The 23140-nt window shown below is 41.7% G+C and overlaps 1 pseudogene; it reads left to right on the top strand.

Annotated features, from left to right (window-relative positions):
• The first annotated feature begins 791 nt into the window (after nt 1-791).
• LOC147001694 (uncharacterized) lies at nt 792-20743 on the top strand (annotated as a pseudogene).
• Nucleotides 20744-23140: the final 2397 nt, after the last annotated feature.

Here is a 23140-nt window from a genome sequence, read left to right as displayed (position 1 = left end):
GGTTCTTAGACTTAAGGGGGCTTTGCAGTCCTGACCTGTATATATCTCCTCCTCAGGAATATTTTATATGCAAATACTTGCTGTCCTACTAGGAAATTACAAGCTCTACACGGATATCCTGGACAACACAGCACTAAATTGCCAAGAAAGAGCTTTCTACCTATAGCCTCCACTAAGCCCGTTTTGACTCATCAAGGCCCTCTCACTAAACCTACACTGAGTTCTTTTTAGCATCAGAGATTGTGTGAAATCAGGGATCGATATATTGAAACAGTGTCTCCTCTCAAGGCAGTTGCACTCTAAAACATATAATCCAACTTGTGTAAGAGTAAAGGTGCAAGAGTAGGTTTTTGGCCTCTGGGAAACAGAGACACCTGGATAAATCGACTGTTTGTTCCATGAATGGACCCCAGAAGTAGATTTATATTGGAGAAGAATCTCCCTCATAAAAGGATCCTAACAAAGATGAGCGACCCATTCCAATGCACTAACAAACTCTCCCCATTCAACACTGGACTTGTAGTGAAGCAGAGAGAAATCTCTAGCTTTGGAAGGAGAATTTGCCAAGAGGTATCCCAAGGGGCAAAAGAGAAATTCCAGGCAAGGGCACCTCAGAAACTGGTCAAGATTGGGCAGGCTGGTAAGCTGGTAGGCTATGGAATTTCCCAGTGACATCATCAGTAGTCACTTCCCAGACAATCTCTTGTATCCAAGAGAACCCTAGAATCTTCTGTGATGTCACCAGTGTTGTGGTAACCAGAGCGGCTTGTGGGGTATTCCTTCAGATCCTCATGGGTTCCCAAGGAGGCATGTTGTCCATGCTCCTCAGGGTATTTTGGAGAGAGAATAGGATACACTCAGACACCAGAGTAAGGCAGAAAGAGTCCAGCCGCCCGTCATGGTGGGAAAGGGCAAGAAACAACTGGTCATGGAGATGGCACAGTGAGTCCTGGGCAAGGTTCGGGGAGCTGCTGAGAGGATGTGGGCTTCAGCTGGTCCTTCCAGGAATAGGGATTGTGATCTGGATCCTTCAGATTCCTCAATGGTAGAACCAGAGTCAAGAGTATCTGATGATTAGTTTTACAGACAGCCTGGTATTCAAAAGCCTGCACTTTCTTTGCTGAGAGATCTTAATTTCCTCCTGAATGGAAAATTATGCAGAGCAAGCTCTGTGAGAATAGAAAAGTGTTGTTCTAAGGATAGAGTGTTCATGTACTTCATCTTAATAGAGTTTCCTCTAGGTTACATGAGCATGTGATGCCAAGAACAGAGAGGGCTATTCCCCTGCCTATGAATCAAGGTCTCAGACACTTTGGTATGGAACACACGTGATGTGGACTGATTCATAGTCTGGGGTTCCTGTAGTAGTGTATGAGCTCTCATCATGCATGTGAAGAAGACTAGAAAAGTGTTGGCTAGTATGCTAAGAGGTACAGACTTTGTTGTCAGATATGAGCTGACAATGCCATCAATGAGCAGGAGAAGAGATGCAAGAGGTTGGAGAAGCTCAAAAGAGAGCTCCAGAACATAAAAAATGCCAGAGAAGAACTTCAGGGAATCTTAGCCAATTACACTAACAAGGATTTAAATGACAGGTAGTCTTTATGCCCAGTTCTCTGATGACTATCTTGGGTCATCCCTGTTAAGCCCAGATTCCCTCATACCACAGTGGGCTACAACTCCAGGCTGTCTGCATATACAAATGCCAACCACTTATTCTTGCCTGGGGCAGCTTATGCATTTCAGGGCTAGGGCGATTACAATAAGAAGTCAGGCATATGTTTAGTGATGGTGGTTGTGAACAGGGACCTAGCTGAGGAGCCCAGCTTGAAGAAACCTATGATGCACTATCAGGGATTCACAGTGTCTCTAGATTTTCCTCTTCCTCAGGCTTCTCTGTGGGACAAAGCATGGTTTCCCTTTCCCTGCCCTATTATCTCTACAAGGTTACTAGTGTTTTTCTACCTACAGGGTCTGTTGGGGAGCCATCACCCCAACCCCCCACCATCAATGAGCAGGAAAAGAGACTCGAGAGTTTGGAGAAGCTCAAAAGAGAGCTCCAGAACATAAAAAATGCCAGAGAAGAACTTCAGGGAATCTTGGCCAATTATACTAACAAGGATTTAAATGACAGGTAGTCTTTATGCCCAGTTCTCTGCTGACTATCTTGGGCCATCCCTGTTAAGCCCAGATTCCCTCATACCACAGTGGGCTACAACTCCAGGCTGTCTGCATATCCAAATTAATTTTGCTGATTGGACTGTCGACACAGAACTTCAAGTTCAGATAGGAGTGAGATGGGGTCACAGGCACTTTTCATTCCTCCAAAAGTAATTCAGAGGCTGTGGCATGAATCACAGTCTGGGGATGAAGGTAGTAATGTGTGAGCTCTCATCCTGCCATTTAAGAAGCTTACACAGGTGTTGGTTTGTGGGAGTTGCTAGGTAATGTTTGTTTATAGCCAATGCTTTCCATAACTGACCAGGCTATAATTTGGATCCAATTGGTCCTGTCAACAGCTGGAGAGGGCTGTCCCACATATTGTCTCTCAGAATGACTGGATTGGCTGCAGTTCATCACTGCTTTTCTCAAATTTTGTTCATTATACTCTCAGATAAAGCCAAATCATTTTATTTATTTGGCATTCTGATTGTGTGTGTGTTTGTGTGTGTGTCTTGTGTGTATCTTCTGTCTTGCGTCTGTCTGTGTGTGAGTATGTGTGTGTGTGTGTGTGTGTGTGTGTGTGTGTGTGTGTGTGTGTGTGTAAAAGAGATAGAGAGAGACAGAGAGAGATACTGACAGAGAGACAGAGACTGAGAGAGATACTGTTTGCATGTGAGCTTGTGTGTGCGTTTGTGGATGTGTGTGTTCCTGTGTGTATGTGTTCCTGTGTGTGTGTGTTCTTGTGTGTGCAGCTTAAGATCTAGAGAGTCTGTGTCATGTGATATATATTTGAGTTTTGCAAGACTCCATTTCCAGGCAATAACAGTGAGGAAGCCAGGGAGGTTCATTTTGAGTAGCAGAGGACTTGACCTCTGTGCTCACCGTGAATGCACATTGGAATCTCCTGGTGTGTTATAAAGGCTTTTCCCTGTAGATATGAGTATGTCCTTTGGGAATTTTTGTAGCAATAGAACCAAGGATTGGCAATTCCTTGTCTAAAACCAGGAGGAGAATCATACAGATTTAACGTGGACCCAAGCCTGTGACACAGATTCCTGGAAAGTTCTGGGAGAGCTAGTCTATTCTTTCAAACCCCTTCAGGGAGCTGAAGCAGATCAGCACCCTGCCTTTTCTTCCCTGGGCTTACTGGCCCAAGCTGAAGAGCAATAATTTTAATAAGCACCAAGTGGAAAAGGCAACAAGGAGTTAGGTCCAGTGGGATATATGGGGTGGGGTAGTGCATAATTCAGCTTGAATTGAAATGATCCTTGTATCCTTAGTTCATGGGACAATTTGTTGCTTGGGCCATGCCCTCCCACAGGATCAACTTTGAGACATATATGCTTGAGATGCAACATGACCAGGTGATGACTGACCTGAAGAGAATGCCCCAGGACATCAGTGAGGCCTTGTCCAAGTGCAAGGAGTTGACTAAAGAAAATCAGTTCTACTGGTGAGTGACTAACAGGGTCATGACCCAAGAACTAGGCCCAGGATATGTTTGACTATCCTTGTCTTTGAACTAACATGGGGCTCAGGTTCTATACTCTTAGTCTCTAAAGAGGAAGCCTGCCTCCTTCAAATGAGGCACTAAGATTTTAACATCTTAGAGTCATTTTGACCAAGTGTGAAGAGTCTGGGAGCCCCTCAAGTCACTGTCCTTTCCAACTCAGTATCCTCAAGATTGAAAGGTTTCTAACATGATGGAGATATCAATCAACCTTGGACCTCTTGAGCTCTGAAAGTAGATTCATAGAAGGGGTTTCCAGGAAAAACATAGAAAGATAGTATGATGCTTGGTTCTCTTCACTCCTAGAGAATTTTGCCCTATACCTACAGGTGGTTTTTTAATACCACAGACTCATAAGCACATATAGACACCATGTTCTTTTCTGAGAGATACATGAGTCCCTGTTGGTGTCAGAGTTTTCAAAAGTACCTTGGGACTTCTGGAAAGTGGCAGTCCTCTGGATTTGATCTCCCTCTATGGCCAATCTGGATACTTGTCTGGGGCTGTCTGGGGATCAGGGCCCATGATGAAGGAATGGTGCTTGGAGGAATGGGAGGAAGATGGATGGATGCTGCCTGTAATCACCATGTTTTGTTTGTGGTTCAGCTTCAGGAACTGCCACCTCCTGATTGAATCTAAGCTCATCCAGCACAAAGTCAGGATGTTGAGGAGTGAGAACAGACAGCTGGTATGGGATCAGACTGCATTGGAAGAATGCAACATAGCAACAAAAATACTATGTAAAGAAGGCAGCCAGAAGATCAAAGACCACTATACTAAGCAGCAGCAGGTAGGATGAATGAAGCATCATGGGCAGAATGCCCTAATGTGTAATCATAAAGAGAGTCAAGCCTATGTAACCATCCTGCACCTTATCCAGGCTCTCTCCTATGTCTCATCCAGTTTTACACTTCTGTGATCATTTCCAAGACTTCCTGTGGAGTTACCCTCTTTTGAAGAAATTGGATTTCTGCCATGCCCTCTCCTCCCCATCCCAGTTGGCCACCTCTAGCTTGCCACTCTAGGCAGAGTAGATCCTGGACCCCTGACAGCTACCCCTCGAGGCTCTATGGTATGGAGAGGTGACTCGGGATGCCATTTCCTGAATTATCTAGGAATCAGGCCCTCTGTTTTGCTCTATGGCAACTCATCCAGAGGGGCCTGGGCCTGTCCTCTCCTAGGACAGAAGGGCATGCTCCAATTTTATTGTGTATGTGTATGTGTGTATGGGTGTGCGTGTGTGTCATGGCTTGGCTGAAAAGATGCAGTGTCCTTTCGATGTCTCCGAGATGAAGTACTAGTACAGGATGGCAGTATCTAAGGAGCCATACACATAGCAGGGCAATTGGTTTTTGGTTTTGCTTTTCTTTTTTCCTTCATGAGTATCCCCTTTAGAGTTCAATGCTTACCCTTGGGAAGAATTGCACGAAGCACACTCTTGCTGATTACAGTATCCTTTCAGTGTGCATGGATTTCCTGTGAGATGGTTTCTCTGGGGATTCCCAGATATAGGGGTTCACAAGGAGAGCCAAGGAAGGATTCTGCACTCCAGAAATAATAAGAGCCTTCACTTCAAAGTTTGCTAGGCTCCTTAGAAGGCCTCTGTTCAATGTTAGATTCAGACACTGATACACACTTATTTTTCAATATAAACATTTAGACTATTGGAGAAATGTGGTGTTTTACTTTAACTCCAGCACAGTGTGTAGTTCACAATTCAGTGTCAAGCAATTTTTTACATTTGAGAAAAACATCCAGGCCCAGGTTCTCTCTGCCCCTTCTCCTATGGGGATACAGGAAAGATCTCGGATGAAAGGTCATACTAGATTATCCTGATGAGTAAAGCTGGTGTTTCTTGGATCGCTGACATGGCAAGATCTCACCAGGCTTTTTTCTCTTCCTCCCATAGGTCTGAAATATTCTGCAGAAGCTCAAACAGATCAGAGACCAGGTCAAGATCTTGCTCCGACACAATTGTTCACTAGGAGCACTGGATGTACAAAGCAAATTAACCACCATTGCATCTAATCCTTGTAACCATGGCAATCTTGGGCTGCATTTTCTTCTTTTTTAGTTTGCTATGGGTAATGAGGCCTTTATTTTGTCTAGCCTCTGGTCCAGCAAGACTGCCTGTTTGGAAGGCTTCAGAGAAGTACTGAGATACATCAAGATCTACTGGGCATCCAGCAGGACTCTGACAATGCCAATTTTGGCAGGTCCTGTTGGGTCATCAAGATATAATTCATAGTGGTCAGTCATGTGAATTTGAAAAACTTTGAGGTATCATCTGTAACATCTCTCATGTTAGCCTTGAAGGACTAGTCCATGAGCAGAACACCAACCCCAATGAGGCATGCCTATATTCATCTTCAACAGATTGTTACCATCAGTGACTGCCTTTGCACTATTTCACCAAGGCCAGCAACAGGCTGTGGGTCTGTGCTGAACATCTGCAGCAAGAGAATGATGCTTAGCTTAATTATTTTGTTTGGTTTTTGGTTAGAGTTTTGATTTCTTTGAGTCTTTGGTTTTCCTGTGTTTTCATTTGAAGTTTCAATATATATTCATTATCTTTTTGTTAATGTAATTAATTTGCATTTTGCTAAGTCTATATCTTGTATAAACTGACTCCCCACGTTAAGAATTTATTGAATAAAATTAGTGTATTGTTATGGATAAAACATCATCTCTAATTATTTCTATTATAAGGATATTCTGCATTTATGTGTGGTTCATACATAGTCCTGTAACACTAGAAGTTTCAGGCAGGAATGGGACTCTTCAAGTATTATGTTGTTTAGGCTTCATAAGTAGTGCCCAGCCAGCCAGATCTCCACATAAAATTGAGCTTTTGATGTGGATAATGTATCAAACTATGTGGATCCTGATGTCAGGAGGGAAAAAGTATCCATGCTCTATCTCTATAGTCAAAAATTTAGCTACAGTCATAATGTACTCTCTTGTGGATGACCACGTCAGACAAACAAATTAGAAACACAACAGTATTTCTCTAATACATCTCAGGAAACAAAAATATTCACATTGAGTAATTAAAATCTTCTGAATTATAAATGAAGTGATTGGGATTAAAATGACCTTCAAAGTTCATTTCATAATTGAATGTTTGATACCTACTTCATAGAGTTTTAGAAAGGACTAGTAGATATGGACTTGCTGGAGGAGTTGTGACAATGGAGGTTGGCATTGAGGTTTCAAAAGCTCATGCCAATCCCTGCCTCTGTCTTTGTCCCTGTCTTTGTCACTCTCTCTCTGTCTCTGTTGATCTCACTATGTTTCTCTCTTTTTTTTCCCTATATCTCAGTCTATAATGTCTCTGTCTCCGTCTCTGCCTCAGTCTTTCTGTTTGTCTGTCAATCTGTATCTATCTATCTCTTTCCTCTGCCTCCTCTATATGTATCAGATACAAGTTCATCTACTCCTCTATTTTTATGATGCCTGTATGCATGCCTGCCTGCCTACTGCCACGTTCCCCACCTTGACAATCCTCAATCACCCTTTTATATTGTTGGCCAACCCCAATTGAATATTTTCTTTATACGTTATCCTGGTCAAGATGTGCCCTAGCAATAAAACAGTGAATAAGAAAGCAAAAGAAAAACTTAATCAATGCAAAGATCAGCTACAAGATGGGAGAGGATCTTCACCAAGTGTACATATGACAGAGAGTTCATTTCTAGACAATCGGATGGTGTTTAAAACCAAACACCAGGAAACCTGCCTGTTAAATATTAAAACATTATAAATTTAAACATTTCAAAATGTTCTATGGCTGTACATGGTAGTGCACACCTGTAATCCCAGCAGTCAGAAGGCAGAGGCAAGAAGAACTGCATGAGCCTCTGGACAGTCTAGTCTATGTACTAGATTCTGGGACAGCAGGGGTAACTAGAGAGTCCCGGTCTCAAACACACTCCCTTCTGATGTTCTGTCGAACTGAACAGAATCTTCAAGGAAGAGAAAGAAATGGATCATAGATATGTATTTACATATTTAATATCCTTCCTCATAGGAAAATGCAAATTAAAATAGTTTTAACCTTGTATCTTACTGCAGTCAGAATGGCTATTCCAATAGACTAAGGACCACAACTGTTGGCATGAGTGTGGGGTAAGAGAACATATATTCACCTGTACAGTCATTACGAAAAACAGGAGAAATGTTCTGGAAAACATTACTAGATAGATCTTCTATATGAACCAGCTGTACTATTTGTGGTGGTGTGAATGAGAAGAACGCTTATAGGCTCATAGATTTGGATACTTGGTCAACAGGGTATAGCACTATTTGATCGAATTTGGAGCTGTGGCCTTCTGTGGGGGTGGGCTTTTAAGTTTCAAAAGCCCAGCTCAGGGCCAGTATCCCTGCTTCCTGCAGATCCAGATCCAGAACTCTCAGCTACTTCTCCAACACCATGTCTGCCTGTGCATGATTCTGTCAAGACAAAAATGTACTAAAATTCTGAAATGGTAAGCAGACCCCCATTTAAATGCTCTCGTTAAAAGGACCTATCATGGTCCTGTTGTCTCTTTCTAGCAAGAGAACACAGACTCAGACACTATTCCAGGGCATATAGCCAAAGGCATTATCCTAAGACAGACCTGGGTGTGCTCATGTTCCTTACTGATTTATTCACAATAGGCAGGACATCAAAACAACCCAGACGTAAATATAACTGATGAAAGGATAATGAATACATGGTTCATATACACAATGGTAATGAACTGTGACAATATAAATGAAATTTACAGGTTAAAGGATGGAGACATGAATAATCTTCCTGAGTGATATAACCCAGACCCAAAAAGACAAATACCATATGATGTGTGTTATGTTGATGGTAACTTTGAATGTCTAGAGATGTGTATTTAAACTGCAGTATCCATTGAAGGTAATGCATAGTGTTGAGTTATAGGAGGATATTTCAAGAAAATAATAGAACACATAATTGGTGAAGGAGAAAAAAGGAAAACAGTAGGACCGAGTGAGGTAAATATCTTGGGAGATTGCAGAGGAGTGTGGTGGCTTGAACATGCTTGATCATGGGAGTGGTACCTTTAGGAGTTGTGACCTTGTTAGAAACAGTGTGTCAGTGTGGAGGATGGGCTTTGAGACCCTCCTACTAAACACCAGTTAGACAGTCTTCTTGGTGCCTTCAGAATAAGATATAGAGCTCTTAGCTTCTTCTCCAAAGTAATGTCTGTCTAGATGCTGCCATGCTTCCTGCCTTGAGATCAATGGACTGAGCCTCTGAACTTATAAGCCAGTCCCAATGAAAAGTGGCCTTGGTCCTGGTGTCTCCTCACATCAATAAAACTCAAAGACCTGGGACAGTAGACCACCATGTCAGGAATTTGGTAAGGTTGAGTGGGTTGGAAGTCCCAGACTCACAGCAGATGGCAAAAGTGTCACCTGCTTCCTAAAAGGCCTCTTTCATGGGACCAAAATCTCTACATAGGAACATGGCCTGTGGTCATTTAGAACAGAATAGGGTTCCCCCTACTAATGAGGTACCTAGAAGATGGTAGGGTTTAGTCAATAAGCTTCCCTTCCTGGACATTCCTTCCTCAGAAGGTACTTAACTTCTAGTCTAACCTCAAGACATGTTATGCTTTCATTTCCATGAAAAACAATCAATAAACAGTTTAGAACCAAGGACTGTCTCTCTCATCAAACCAACTGTGGGTTATATGGAGAAAAAACCTTTGCCTACAGAGCCATGTCATCTAAGTCTCCAACAGAAGGCCCCGTAATACTCCTGGACTAGCCACCTCTGAGCTAACCCAGAATTCCCCATTCCCTGTTTTCAGGGCTAGTTCTCAGCCTGCTGGCCTCCTACATGCTCAGCTCCTCTGTGACTTCTAGCAGTACCTGCATGTCCAAGATTCTGAGAACCCCTTGGCCTGGTCTCCTTGCAGGCCAGCAGGCTCTAACCTGCTATAAACTCCCTGCAACCCAGCACTGTCTGGATGTCCAGGATTTCCTGGGTCCCTGTCCCCAGACTCCTTAACATAGGCCCATGGAATTCAGAACCTGCATTCTCTACTCTTGCCTGTGGTTTTCATTGTCAAATGGACTCCAAGGTGTCAGGGAACCCCAGCTTCCGCCTCCCATGCCCAAGGCTACATTCTTCCACCCCCTAAGTAGTGTAATTGCATTTCAATCCAGGTCAATACCAGACAGTGGGCTTAGGATACATAAAATCTACCATGTCTGCATTTGGTCTGCCCAGTGGGTTTCCCACACCTGTGCTGCAGACCAGAAAGCAAAACAACACTAAGACAAGGAAGTAGTATGGAGGTGGGATAACTGACTGCAGACTTTTGAAAGGCCACCTGTAAGCCTACAATTTAAGAAGCTTTATAATACACAAACCCATATAAAGGAGGTTTAAATGAAAATACCCTATTATGCTCTGACAATTCCTCCCCTGAACATAATATACTACCCAATGAAAAGCCCAGGGCCAGGTTTGCGTTATCTTGTTTGGAGTTGCTCATCACTGAGTCTCATACACACTCCCCAATCATTAAAGACTGCTGCCATTGCTCTTCCTTCCTCTCTGGAAGTCAATGGTCAGACCACATTGCTGAAGAAGATGGTATCTGGCACAGCCATCAATTCAGGCATCTATCTCATTATTTTCTGTGTGTTGAGAACATATCTATTACTCTTTAGCAGTTACTTGGAGATATTTGGCCCATTGCAACCCACCAAATGTCTATAGAAGAGATAATCCCTTGGTAGCTGAGATTGCAAATCCCAGTCCACCATCACCCTCCTAAAATCTGGCAACTGATATTCTAATTTCAGCTTCTCTAAGTGGGATAAACTGGAGAGGGAGCCCAGGGCCTCAGGCACACCATGCAGCAAACACTACAGGACAATACACTACACTTCACCACAGCACACCACACCACACCACACTACAGTATACTACACTAGATAACCCCAGTCCTCCTTTTTCTCTGAGATCAACTTTGGCTGTCCACTGTGGGAACATGTCTTCTTTATATATCTGCACTGGATATAGGAAAATATGTTTTAACCAAGATCACTTTGGTGTTTGTCTAGCAAGTTTGTTGGCAATGTTAAAGATTTTCAATTGGCATGCAACTTTATCCTTTGTGAAGATTCAATATAAGAACACAATGTACAACTATCAAATCATTTATCATTTCTTTTCATTGGGAGCTTTCAACTCCCATTTTCATTTTGACCTAATGTTTTCTTGTTGGTTGGTATTGTGGTAGAAGCTGTTCCACATTCTTTAATTTTCTTCTCCTAGGTATAATGACCATTACCATACGACCCTGAAAATATTCATCTCATCAGATACCTTTAAAGTGGCTAAATACTCTTTTGTAAAGAAATTATGGATTATGGAGAATCTTGGGGTTGGGTTGTAAAATACTTTTACAAAATAGACAGAATATAAAACCTCTTAACTAGTTTCTGGTTTATTTAAAAGGATCAGCTTACCTGAAGTATAGAAATGATTTTCTTAATCAAGGACTTGCTGTAACCAAGTCTGTGAGGATTAGCTTTAATTGTCAGTTGGAAACAACCTGGAGTCAATCTCGGAGCAGAATCTCAACAAGGGATTTTTCCCTGGGTGGCCTGTGGGCATATCTTTGGGGTTGGTTCTCTTAGTCAAATTAAATGATATCAAAAACCACAGCCCACTCTCAGAGGCAATATTCCCTAGGCAGGGAGGAGGCCCTGAAATGCATAAAGGTGGAGAATTGAACTGAACACAAGTAAGCACTCAAGCAAGCTAGTGAGCATATCTGTGTTCATTTGTCTCTGCATTGCAATGTCAGTGTGATGTGACCAGTACTCTCAAGCACCAGCTGTTACGACTTCCTGCAATGCTGGGCAGTCACATGAAACTGTAAGCTAAACAAACTGTTTCTCTCCTAAGATGCTTTTTCTGAAGTGTCTTTTCATTTGTCCACCCTGTCAGATCTTCTCATTTGGAGACTTGAAACTATTTTTACTTTAATTCTCCATCAAATATAATACGTTTCTGGGAACTGAACTTTCCCTTCTACAATGTTAAGTACTAGAATTAATTTCTTCGTTCTTATTGTAATTTGACATCTGTTATCTAACAATCCCCATCACCTTCCTTCTACTCAGGTCTCTACAAGAACTATCTCATCTACTCTATTTCTATAGAAGAGGTAATCCCTTGTTAGCTGAGATTGCAACTCCCAGTCCACCATCACCCTCAAAAATCTGGCAACTGATGTTCTAACTTCAGCTTCTCTAAGTGGGCTAAACTGGAGAGGGAGCCCAGGGCCTCATGTATACCAAGCAGCAAACACTACACGAGTATACACTACACTTCACCACAACACACCACCCCTCTCCACACTACAGTATACTACACTAGAGAACCCCAGTCCTCCTGTTTCTCTGAGGTCAACTTTCTTTCTTAGCCCTTTCTCAGCCTTCCTGCATGGATTATCTGCCCAAACAAGGTGGATGTACTAAAACAAAGGGAACATTTTCTACTTTCAAAATCCACATTGAAATTTGCTGTGAACTCTCTGCAGAGTTCATGACCACCAGGAACACATCACCTCCCTTCTCCCCATTGCCACTTACTGGGTTCTCTCTCCATTTTTTCTGTTCTCTTTTCTAATCTGAGGGTACAGCCTTGGATACTCAGATTTTGGGTACTTTGTCCTTTCCTTCAGACCTCTGTATTTGCTGTGTCTCTCCTTAGGACTCTGTGTATCAGGCTGAGTACTTAGTAGAGCTGTTTCTAACTCTGCATCAGCAGATACCCACAAGAGCTTCTGGCCCTCAGATAGGTGGTTCTTCAAAGCTTTAGATAAGAGGTGTGACTCTGAACAACACCCTGACTCCTGCAGAGGGATGGCTGCTGAACAAACTCCATGACTTGGAAGAGTGTTCCAGGAGGGTTTTGGGACTCCTCCAAATCTGGCTGCACTGCAGCTTCCCTTACAATTCAATGTGGATGTCTTACAGGTTAAGAGGATCAGTCAAGTACCAACAAGGTAGCCACATGGATGCATCCAGAAAGGCATGATGCAGGAGAAGCTGAAAGTCCTACATGTTCATGTGAAGGCTGCTAATAGAACATTAATGTCCAGGCAGCTAGGGTGAGGGTCTTGACCACACGCTATACTCTAACATGGCCACACCTTCTTATATTGCCACTCAGTGGGTGGGTTGAGCATATAAAAACCATAACAAATATTGATGCAAAAATACACAATAACTTCATGGAAACTGAATCTAATAGTACATGCAAATGATCATTCACCATGATCCAATAGTCATCATGCATAGGATATAAGAATGATTCAATGTTTTGGAATTCATCAAAGTAATATACTATGTAATAAATTTAAGAAATTTTTACTTGATCATCTCATTAGATGCTGTATCATCCCACAAATGCAGGAATGACTCATTATGGACATCCATCAATGTAATCCCCTATATAAAATATCTTAAAACATAATGGATAATCTCATCAGATGCTGAAAAAGTGTTTGACAATATACAATACAACTTCAAGGTGAATGCATTGGAAGAATCAGAAAGTCACGGTCTATATCTGAATATAATAAGAGCAACATAGAGCAATACAGTTGCCAAAATCAAAATATATGGAGAAAAATTTGAAGCAATCCCATTAAAATCAGAGACAAGGAAAGACTTCCCCCTCTTCCGCTATGTATTCAACATAGTCCTTGACATTTTAGCCATAGCAATCAGGCAAAAAAGGCAGATCAAAGTGATGCAAATTGGAAGGGAAGAATTCAAGACACTACAATTTGAGGAGTATGGGATATTACACATAAATGAGCCCCAAAATATCCAGGAGAGAACTCCTACAGCTGATAAATAACTTCAGCAATGTCAATGGATATAAAATTAACTCAAACAATCCAGGAACTTTCCACTACTCAAAGGATAATTAGGCTGAGGAAGAAATTTTTAAAAACTACATACTTCACAATAGTCACAAACAATATCCTGGTGTGATTCTAACAAAGCAAGGGAAAGATCTGAATGATAAGAACATTAAGTCTCTGAACAAAAAAATCAAAGAAGACCGTAGAAGATGGAAAGATCTCCCATGGTCATTGATGAGCAGGATTAATATAGTAAAAAAGGTCCATCTCGCCAAAACAATCTACGGATTCAATGCAATCCCCATCACAATTCCAACTCATTTCTTCACAGAGATAGAAAAAGCAATTCTCAAATTTATCTGGAATAACATAAACCCCAGTATAGCAAAAACTATTCTTAACAATAAAAGAATGGCTGGGGAAATCACCATCCCTGATCTCAAAATATACCACAGGGCAACAGTGATGAAAATGGCATGGTACTGGTATAGAGAGACAAGTAGACCGATGGAATAGAATTGAAGATCTAGAAATGGACCTACACTCATATGGTACTTGATCTTTGTCAAAGGAGCCAACACCATCCAGTGGATAAAAGACAGCATTTTCAACAATTGGTGCTTGTTCAACTGGCAGTCTTCATATAGAAGAATGCAAATTGATCTATTCTTATCTCCTTGTACAATGCTCAATTCCAAGTCACTCAAGGACCTCCACATAAAACAAGATACACTGAATCTAATACAAGAGAGAGCAGTAAAGAACTTCAAACACATTGGCACAGGGGAAATGTTCCCATACAGGACACCAATGGCTCATGCTGTAAGACAAAAAACATTGTCAAATGGTACCCCATAAAATTCAAAAGCTTTGTAGGTCAAAGGATACTGTCAAAAGGACAAAATTGCACACACATATTGGGAAGACATCTGTACCAACCCTACGTCTGATAGAGGAGTACTATCCTGCTGCAGACCCTCTGGGTCCCGTGCCTGCGTGAAATGGTTCTCTAGAGTAGGTGGGTAAAGCTTAGGATGGAGTGACAAACAGTCATACACAGGAGAGGTTGTGCAGAATCTGAATGTAATTTTCTGGTCGAACTTAGACTAATTATATTACAGCGAATATCATAAATTGTAAAACATAGCAGATAGGGTACATAGAAGTTTTCCAGGTGCAAGAGGAGTGACTATAAAAAGAATTTGTAGGAACCAGATAAATGTTTACATTAGAGATAAGCATCCCTCCAGATGTAAGAGGAGTGACTTCAAAAGGACGATGTTTACATTAGAGATTAGCACCTGCTTTGGATCAGCCCTGTGCCAGGCAAGAGTTTCACACTTTAATGTTAATGGGCTAGGGGAGTATTAACTCTTGCCTGGCCTCAGGAATAAAGTAGTGTCAAGGACCTTGGAATTCTTAAGTCTTTTTAATTCTTATCTATGTCTGGAGAATTCCCATTTATCAGTATAGTATATTAACTTGCTGTTGGCATGGAATGTAGTCTGTAAAAAGAATTTCTATCTCAGTGAGAATTCCAATCTCTTTCTGCAGATAACTGAGCTAATGGCTAGTGCTTTATTGTTTTATTGCAGTGCTTAATTAGTTACTGAATAGTTTAAGCTCCTTGCTGGGACCTTAGAACACTGGGAAAGGCTTTAGCTATGTTAGAATTCAATCTTTAAAGGCATTAAGGTAATACTAAATAGAGCGCATGTGAATCCATACACTAGGCTAATGCGGGGATGGAAGATTGATTTTATGGTTTATAAAGATTTAGGGGAGAAAGTGCCAGACTCCAGGAAGAGAGTTTCCTTGAAACTCATTGCTGCATAGGTCAGCTTCCCAGGTTTCGCTATGTCAAACTGACTCAACCAAAGTACGTGGAGATATCCAAAATATATAAAGAACTCAAGAAGTTACACTCCAGAGATCCTAATAACCCTATTAAAGAATGGGGTACAGAGCTAAACAGAAAATTCTCAACTGAGGAAATTTGAATGGCTGAGATGTACTTAAAGAAATGTTCAACATCTTTAGTCATCAGGGAAATGAAATCCAAATGAACCTAAGATTCCACTTCACAGCACTCAGATGGGCCAAGAACAAAACTCAGCTGACAGGTGATTCTGGCAAAAATGTGAAGAAAGAAGAACATTCCTCCATTCATGCTGGGACAGCAAGTTGGAAAAACCACTTTGGAGATCAATCTGGCAATTCCTGAGAAGGTTGGAAATAGTTCTACCTCAAATAGAATTATACCACCATGGTGCATATACCCAAAAGATTCTCCAATATATTAATAGGACACATGCACCACTATGTTCATAGCAGCCATATTTAAAATGACCAGACACTGAAAACAACCCAGATGTCCATCAACAGAGGAATGGATACAGAAAATATGGTACATTGTACAGAAGTACTACTCAGCTTTAAAAACATTACTTCATGAAATTCAAAGGCCAATGTTTGGAAGTTGAAATATCATCCTGAGTGTGGTATCCTAGTCACAAAAGGATACACATGATATGTAGTTATTGATAAGTGGAAATTGTTCAAAAAGTGCATGGAATGCCCACGATACAACTAACAGACTATGGGAAACCGAAGAAGAAGGAAGTTCACACCAAAGTGTGAATGCTAAAGTTCTACTCAGAAGGGAGAAGAAAAGAATGTTTGGAAGTAGGAGGAGAGAAGGATCTGGGAGGGAGAGAAGAGTAGGAGGTAAAGGGGGTTCTGGTTCAGATACAGGAGGAGATGGGGAAGAAGTACAGAGGGAAAGTCATTTGAAAGAAGGTCTGTACCTATTGGGGAGGGGGAACTGTGTGTAGCCACTATAAAGTCTCATATGCCAGGGACCCAAGTGATTCCCAGAACTCAACAGGGAGGACATTAACCTAAATACCAAACAAAGGGGAAGTAGGAACTATACAGACCATATTTATTGGATTAGCATGGCAACCTTTGAAGGATGTAGCCACCCAACCATCTCAAAAGTATTAATCCAGAATTCCTTCTATCAAAAGGAAATGCAGGGGTAAAGAGAGGAGCAGAGCTTGAAGGAAAGGCCATCCAGAGACTGCCCCAACTTGGGATCCATTCCATCTGGAGACACCAAACCCAGTCACTATTGCTGATGTCAAGAAATTTGATGCTGTCAGGAGCCTGGTATATTTCTCTCTGTCTCTGTCTCTGTCTCTGTCTCTGTCTCTGTCTCTCTCTCTCTCTCTCTCTCTCTCTCTCTCTCTCTCTCTCTCCTTTTTATCCCACAGGTGAAGGAACAATGTTGTTGCTTTTCCCTAAACACAGTGTAACAATGATAGATAACATTTGTATCAAGTTAGGATTATGGGTAATCAGGAGAGGATTCAGTATATCAGTATAAAGCAATGGTTCTCAACATTCCTAATGCTGCAAACCTTTTATGTACTCTTATGTTTTGGTGATACTCCTGCCCCCATACCATGTAATTATTGTAATGCTACTTCATAACTGTTACTTTTGGTATTTGGTGTCTCTTGAAATGCTAGGCACGAAGCCAAACATGGGAACGAGCTAGGGGACCCAGATTGTGAAGTTAGGACAAGGGCTGAAGGAACAGAAGGGGCTTGCAAACCCATAAGGAAAATGACAAAATCAACCAAACAAAGCCCCGCAAAACTCACATGCACTAAACCACCAAGCATATAGTACATGTCTGGGTATCCATAGTTCCAGCTGGATACATAGCAGAGAAATGCCTTATCTAACATCAATGGAAGGGAATGCCCTTGGTCCTGTACAGGCATGATGATCCAGGGTTGGGCAATGCTAGGGCACTGAGGCAGGAGTGAGAAGAGGGGGTATAGGAGCACCCTCATACATAGAGGTAATGCTAGAAGTGGAGGGGATGGGGTTTTTGCAGGGGGAACTGAGAAGGAGGATAACATTTGGAATGGAAATACATAAGAAAATCAATAAAGAAAAAGTAAAAATAAAGTTATAAAAATCACAAATGGGGCAACCCTGGAGAAGGACAACCTACAAAAGAGACCAGGATCTACAGATGCAAGCCTCACCAACAGAACATAGAAAATAGAATCACAGGCAAAGGAAATACCATAGATGATATTAAAAAGTCAATCAAAAAAAATACAAAGAGTAAAAAACTCCTAACTCAAAACATATAGCAAATGCAGGACACAATAAAAAGAACAAAACTAAGAATAATAGAAACAGAAGTGGGTGAGGGTTAACAGTTCAAAGACCCAGAAAACATCTTCAACAATATCATTATTAAAATCCTTAATCTAAAGACAGAGATGGCCTTAAGTTTACAAGAAACCTACAACACACCAAATCGATTGGAAAAATACAGAAAATCATCCTGTCACATATTAAACAAAAGTATAAATGTACAGAATAAAGAAAGAAAATATTACAAACTTTAAGGGAAAAAAGTCAAGTAACATACAAAGGAAGACCTATGAGAATTACATCAGACTTGTCACCAGAAACGATAATATCTAGAAGATCTTGGACAAATGTCTTGCAGACTCTAAGAGAACACAAATGCCAGCCCTGGCTACTATACCCAGAAAACTCTTTATGACCATAGTTGGAGAAACTAAGATATTCTGCAACAAAAACAAATTCAAACAGTATCTTTCCACTAATCCAGCACTACAGAGGATACTAGAAGCAAAATTCCAACAGAATGAGTGTAATTATACCCAAGAAAACACAACAAATTAATAATCTCACAAGAGCCCCAATGAAAAGCATGTTGTCACCATTCCCTGCCCTATTATCTCTACGAGTTTACTAGTGTTTGTCAACCTACATGGTCTGTTGGAAAGGCATCACCCCAACCCTCCACCACCAATAAGCAGGAGCTGAGAATGAAGAGGATGGAGAAGTTCAAAAGGATTCTCCAGAAGATCAAAAATGAGAGACAGGAACTCAAGGGAATCCTAGCCAATTACACTAACAAGGATTTGAACAACAGGTAGTCATTATGCCCAGTTCTTTGCTGACTGTCTTGGGCCCTCTCTGTTAACCTCAGAGTCCCTCATATCACAGGAGGCTACAACACCAGGCTGTCCACACATCCCAATTCATTTTGCTGAATGGATTTTCGACACAGAACTTCAAGTTCAGATAGGAGTGAAATGGGACTCAGGCAATTTGATTTCTCTAAAAGTAAATCAGAGCCTGTGGTATGAATTACAGTCTGGGGATAAGGGTTGTAAAGTGTGAGTCCTAATCCTGCATTGTAAGAATCCTATACAGGTATAAATTTTGGGGTGATGCAAAGTACACTGTGTTTATGGCCAATCATGTTTGCAGTTAACCTGGAAGTAATTTGGGTTAAACTGGTCCTTTCAACAGTTGGAAGGGCCTGGTCCCACATACTTTCTCTCAGTAGAACTGGATTGACCATAGTTCATCACTGCTTTTATCAAATTTTATTCACTATACTATCAGATAATGTGTGTCCATTTGCCATTCTGATTGTGTTTGATTATGGGAGGGGTCAGTGTGTGTGTGTGTGTGTGTGTGTGTGTGTGTTCCACTTAAGAGCTGGAGAGTCTGTATGGTATGCTGGGGCCTGAGATATTGCTTGACACAGTTTCCAGCCAAAAATAGTGAAGACAGAGGGAGCCTCACTTTGAGCAGCACAGCATATGAGTTCTGCTCACCTTAGGTGCCCACTGGAAATGTAGTATCCTGTAGGTACTGATTATGTCCTTTGGGAGTTTATGTAGCAACAGAAGCAAGGATTGACAATTCCTTGTCTACAAACAGATGTCATCACAGGTTTAAAGTGGACCCAAGACTATGGCACAGGTTCCTGGAAAGTTCTTGGAGAGCTAGTCTATTCTTTCATGCCCCTCTGAGGAGATAAAGTAGGTCAAATCCCTACCTTTACTTTCCTGTCTCTACTGACCCCAGGCAAAGAGTAATACGTTTAATAAGCTCCAAGTGCAACTGTTAACATGGAGCAATGTTGTGGCATAGATGTGTCGGGGTAGTCCACGATTCACCTTGAATTAACATGATCCTTGTATCCTTAGTTCATGGGATTATTTACTCCTAGGGCCATGCCCTCCCACAGAATCAAAATTAGGACATTCATGCTCAAGATGCAACATGACCAGGTGATGACTGACCTGAAGAGAATGCCTCAGGACATAAGTCAGGCCTTGTAGAAGTGCAAGGAGTTGACTAAAGAAAATCAATTCTACTGGTGAGTGACTAACAGGGTCATGATCCAAGCACTAGGCACAGGATATGTCTGCCCATACTTGTCTATGAACCAAAGCAGGAGCTCAGTTTATATACTGTTTGCCTCTAAACCAGAAGCCTGCCTCCTTCAAATCAAGGCTCTAGGATTTTTATCTCTTAAAGTCATTTTGGCCAAGTGTGACGAGTCTGTGAGAAACTCAAATCATTTTCGTTTCCAACAAAGTATATTTGAAACAGAAAAGATTAACACCATGATGAAGATATCAATCAACTTTGAGCCTCTTGGGCTTTGAAAGTAGATACATAGATAAAATTTCCATGGGACACCTAGAAAGACTGTATGTTGGTTGGGACTCTTCTCTTCTCCTAGAGAAGGTCTGCCTTCTACTTACAGGTGATTTTTAAATAACATGGACATATAAGCACACATGTGTGCCATGTCCTCTTGTGAGAGATTCGTAAGTCCCTGTTAGTGTCAGGGTTTACAGATGTACCTCGGCTTCTGAAATATGGCTGTCCTCTGGATTTGACCTCTCCCAATGTGATGCTCCAGGGCCAATCTGGACAGTTGGCTGGGGCTGTCTGGGCACCAGGGCCCATTGTGGCAGGGATGGTCCTTGGAGGAGTGGGAGGAAGATGGATGCTGACTTGTGTAACCATTTGTTTGTGACTCAGCATCAGGCACTGCCACCTCCAGAGTGAATCTAACCATCTCCAGCACAAAGTCGGAATGTTGTGGAAGGAGAACAGACAGTTGCTAGAGGAGCAGATTGCATTAGAAGAATGCTCCAACGAATCAAAGAGGCTGTGTAAAGAAGGCAGCCTGAAGACCAATGACCTATGTACCAAGCAGCAGCATGTAGTATGCATAAATCATGAGGAGCAGGTTGCAGTCATGTCTAACCTTAAACACATTCAAGCCTAAGCAACCATCCTGCACCTTATCTAGGCTCTCTCCTATGTCTCAACCAGTTGTTCATTTCTGTGATCATTTCAAAGACTTTTTGTGCAGTTATCCTCTTTCAAGAAACTACATGTTTGGGAAGTAAACAATCCTGCTGAACTAAAAGCTGCATTTCCTTATGATAGATAGGTTGAACACACAGTACACAAGTACATGCCAGTGTGCTAAATGTGTTCTATGTGCTTGCCTCCATTGTAGTAGCACAGAATGTTGATTGATGAAGTCATTTGCTTCTTAGGGGTCATGTGAGATCACAGGCAGGACAAAATTTGCAAGTATTAGATCCCAGTGGAATTGCCATATGAGTGGAAATCATTGCTTTTTGTTGGGAGGGGGGTGCTTGTATGCTTTCTCTCCCCTTTCCTTGCATTGCAAGATGGTCTCATCACTCTGCCTAGATCTTGGCTTACACTGAAAGAGCCTGAGCAGGTACTTGTCAGGACTGTTTTCTGTCAGTGTTGCTAGAGTTCCTTCCTAGAGCTTATATTCTGGAGCTCACTGGATCAACCAGGATGTGAGAAAAGCTTCTCTCAGGCTGAGTGTTGGTGTGAGAGATGTGAGGCTTCAAGAATGAAAATTCACTAACACTCTCAACCTAGTCTAAGACATGTGCCCCCTAAGAAATGTTAGTGCCCAAGAGATGGATAGCAGAGTCCAGAGTCTCACATTAAACATAAGCCTTCCATAGTCCCCATTCAACTGTTTCTCTACCATCCATTGTTATCTCCTCATAGTTTTCTACTCACTTATGATTTTTAGACAGAGAAAGCAACATATATCTATATCTATCTATCTATCTATCTATCTAGAGAGAGAGAGAGAGACTATGTGTTTGTGTGTGGTATCTATCTATCTATCTATCTATCTATCTATCTATCTATCTATCTATCTATCTAGAGAGAGCATGTGTTTGTGTGTGGCATAAGCATGTCTGTACCAATACATATATTGGTGGGTGTATTGAAAGTCCAGTTATTTATGTAAGATTTTGTTCAGTTTTTCTTTTTTTGTTTTATTTATTTATTGATTGATTGATTGGGACAGCATCGTTTTGTTTGTTTTTTTTTCAGTCTTTTGGTAACATATTCCCTAGAAACCAGGTCTGTTACTGAACCTGAGACTTCCTGTTTTGTTTAAGCTGTCTGACCAGCATCTTTGAATTTTCTGTCACCTCCCAGGCAGAAATCTTTGTATGGTTTGGTCTCAATTAATTGTTATGAGGTTCAATTGCTCATAGCTAGGAATATCATGGTGCTATTTTCTATAATTTTATACAAGCATTTTAGTGTTTTGGGGTTTTTTTATTTGTTTGTTTTTCTAAGTGCCAATTCATTAACAAAGAGGAAGTCAATGCTGTCTACTTCAGGTGTCAGATACACAACTTGGCTCACTGTGCCTTCTCATGAGTTTTATCTCATCATGAAGGAAACTTCAGAAAGAATTAGTAGGGAGGGGGTAGACTAGTCGTGGTCTTACCCAAGAAATCTGGGCTACATGTTACCCACAGTTGAATGTTTCAACAATTAATGTCTTACTAATCCAAGAGAAGCCATGTTGCCAACACTTAAAAGTGAATGAAAACATAGGATAGTCCAGCCCACCTTTTCCGAATCTTACGATGTGACCTCAGATTCCCCTTCCCAGTCTTTCCTCATTCCTTACAATTTCCAGACCCTGGGTTTGGAGGCCGACCCACGCGAGAAAAAACCGCAAAACAGACATGGTACCCTTGGAATACGAGTATGATATGGGGCACAAAAGGGTTGCTCAAAAACAGCTAGCTGAAGAAATGAACAAAACGGGGCTCCAAGGATCTCGATGTTTCGATTGAAAGAACACTTAGGAACCTAAAACAACAGCCTATTATTCTAAGATGGGAGTGTGGGGCTCTTGGAGGTCAAGGGGCAGGAGTCCAGGCACCCCATAGTCACAAAGATGATTCCCTGATGTTGTGCAAAAGCATTGGTGTTGGTTGAGGGACCACAGAAGCCAACTTACCTGGATTATCATGGTTCTCCATCCACTGGTCCTCAGACTCCAGTGGCCCTGGGTTCAAGCTTCTTCGTGAAGCTCCACTTCTGTGTCTGTCTTCTGCTGCAGGGCCTTCACAAAGCACTCTTCCTCTTGCCTGCCTCGTGGATGCTTGCAGGGATCACAGGAGATACTCAGACCCTGGGGTCAGGAGGTCAGGAGACCAGGCCAGATGTGACCTTCGTGGCCACTTCCAATCCAGACACATGCTCTTGTCCCCCTCCCAGTTGGTCACTGCTAGCTTTCCTTTCTAGGGAGAGGAGTTCCTGGACCCCTGACAGCAACCCCTTCCAGCTCTATGGTAAGGAGAGGTGAATCAGGATGTCA

Source organism: Mus caroli, unplaced genomic scaffold (assembly GCF_978045245.1).
Source record: "Mus caroli unplaced genomic scaffold, Mus_caroli_1 scaffold_12, whole genome shotgun sequence".
NCBI lineage: Eukaryota > Metazoa > Chordata > Mammalia > Rodentia > Muridae > Mus > Mus caroli.
Note: the sequence above shows the minus strand (reverse complement) of the source record. Positions and strands in the feature narration are given on the sequence as shown.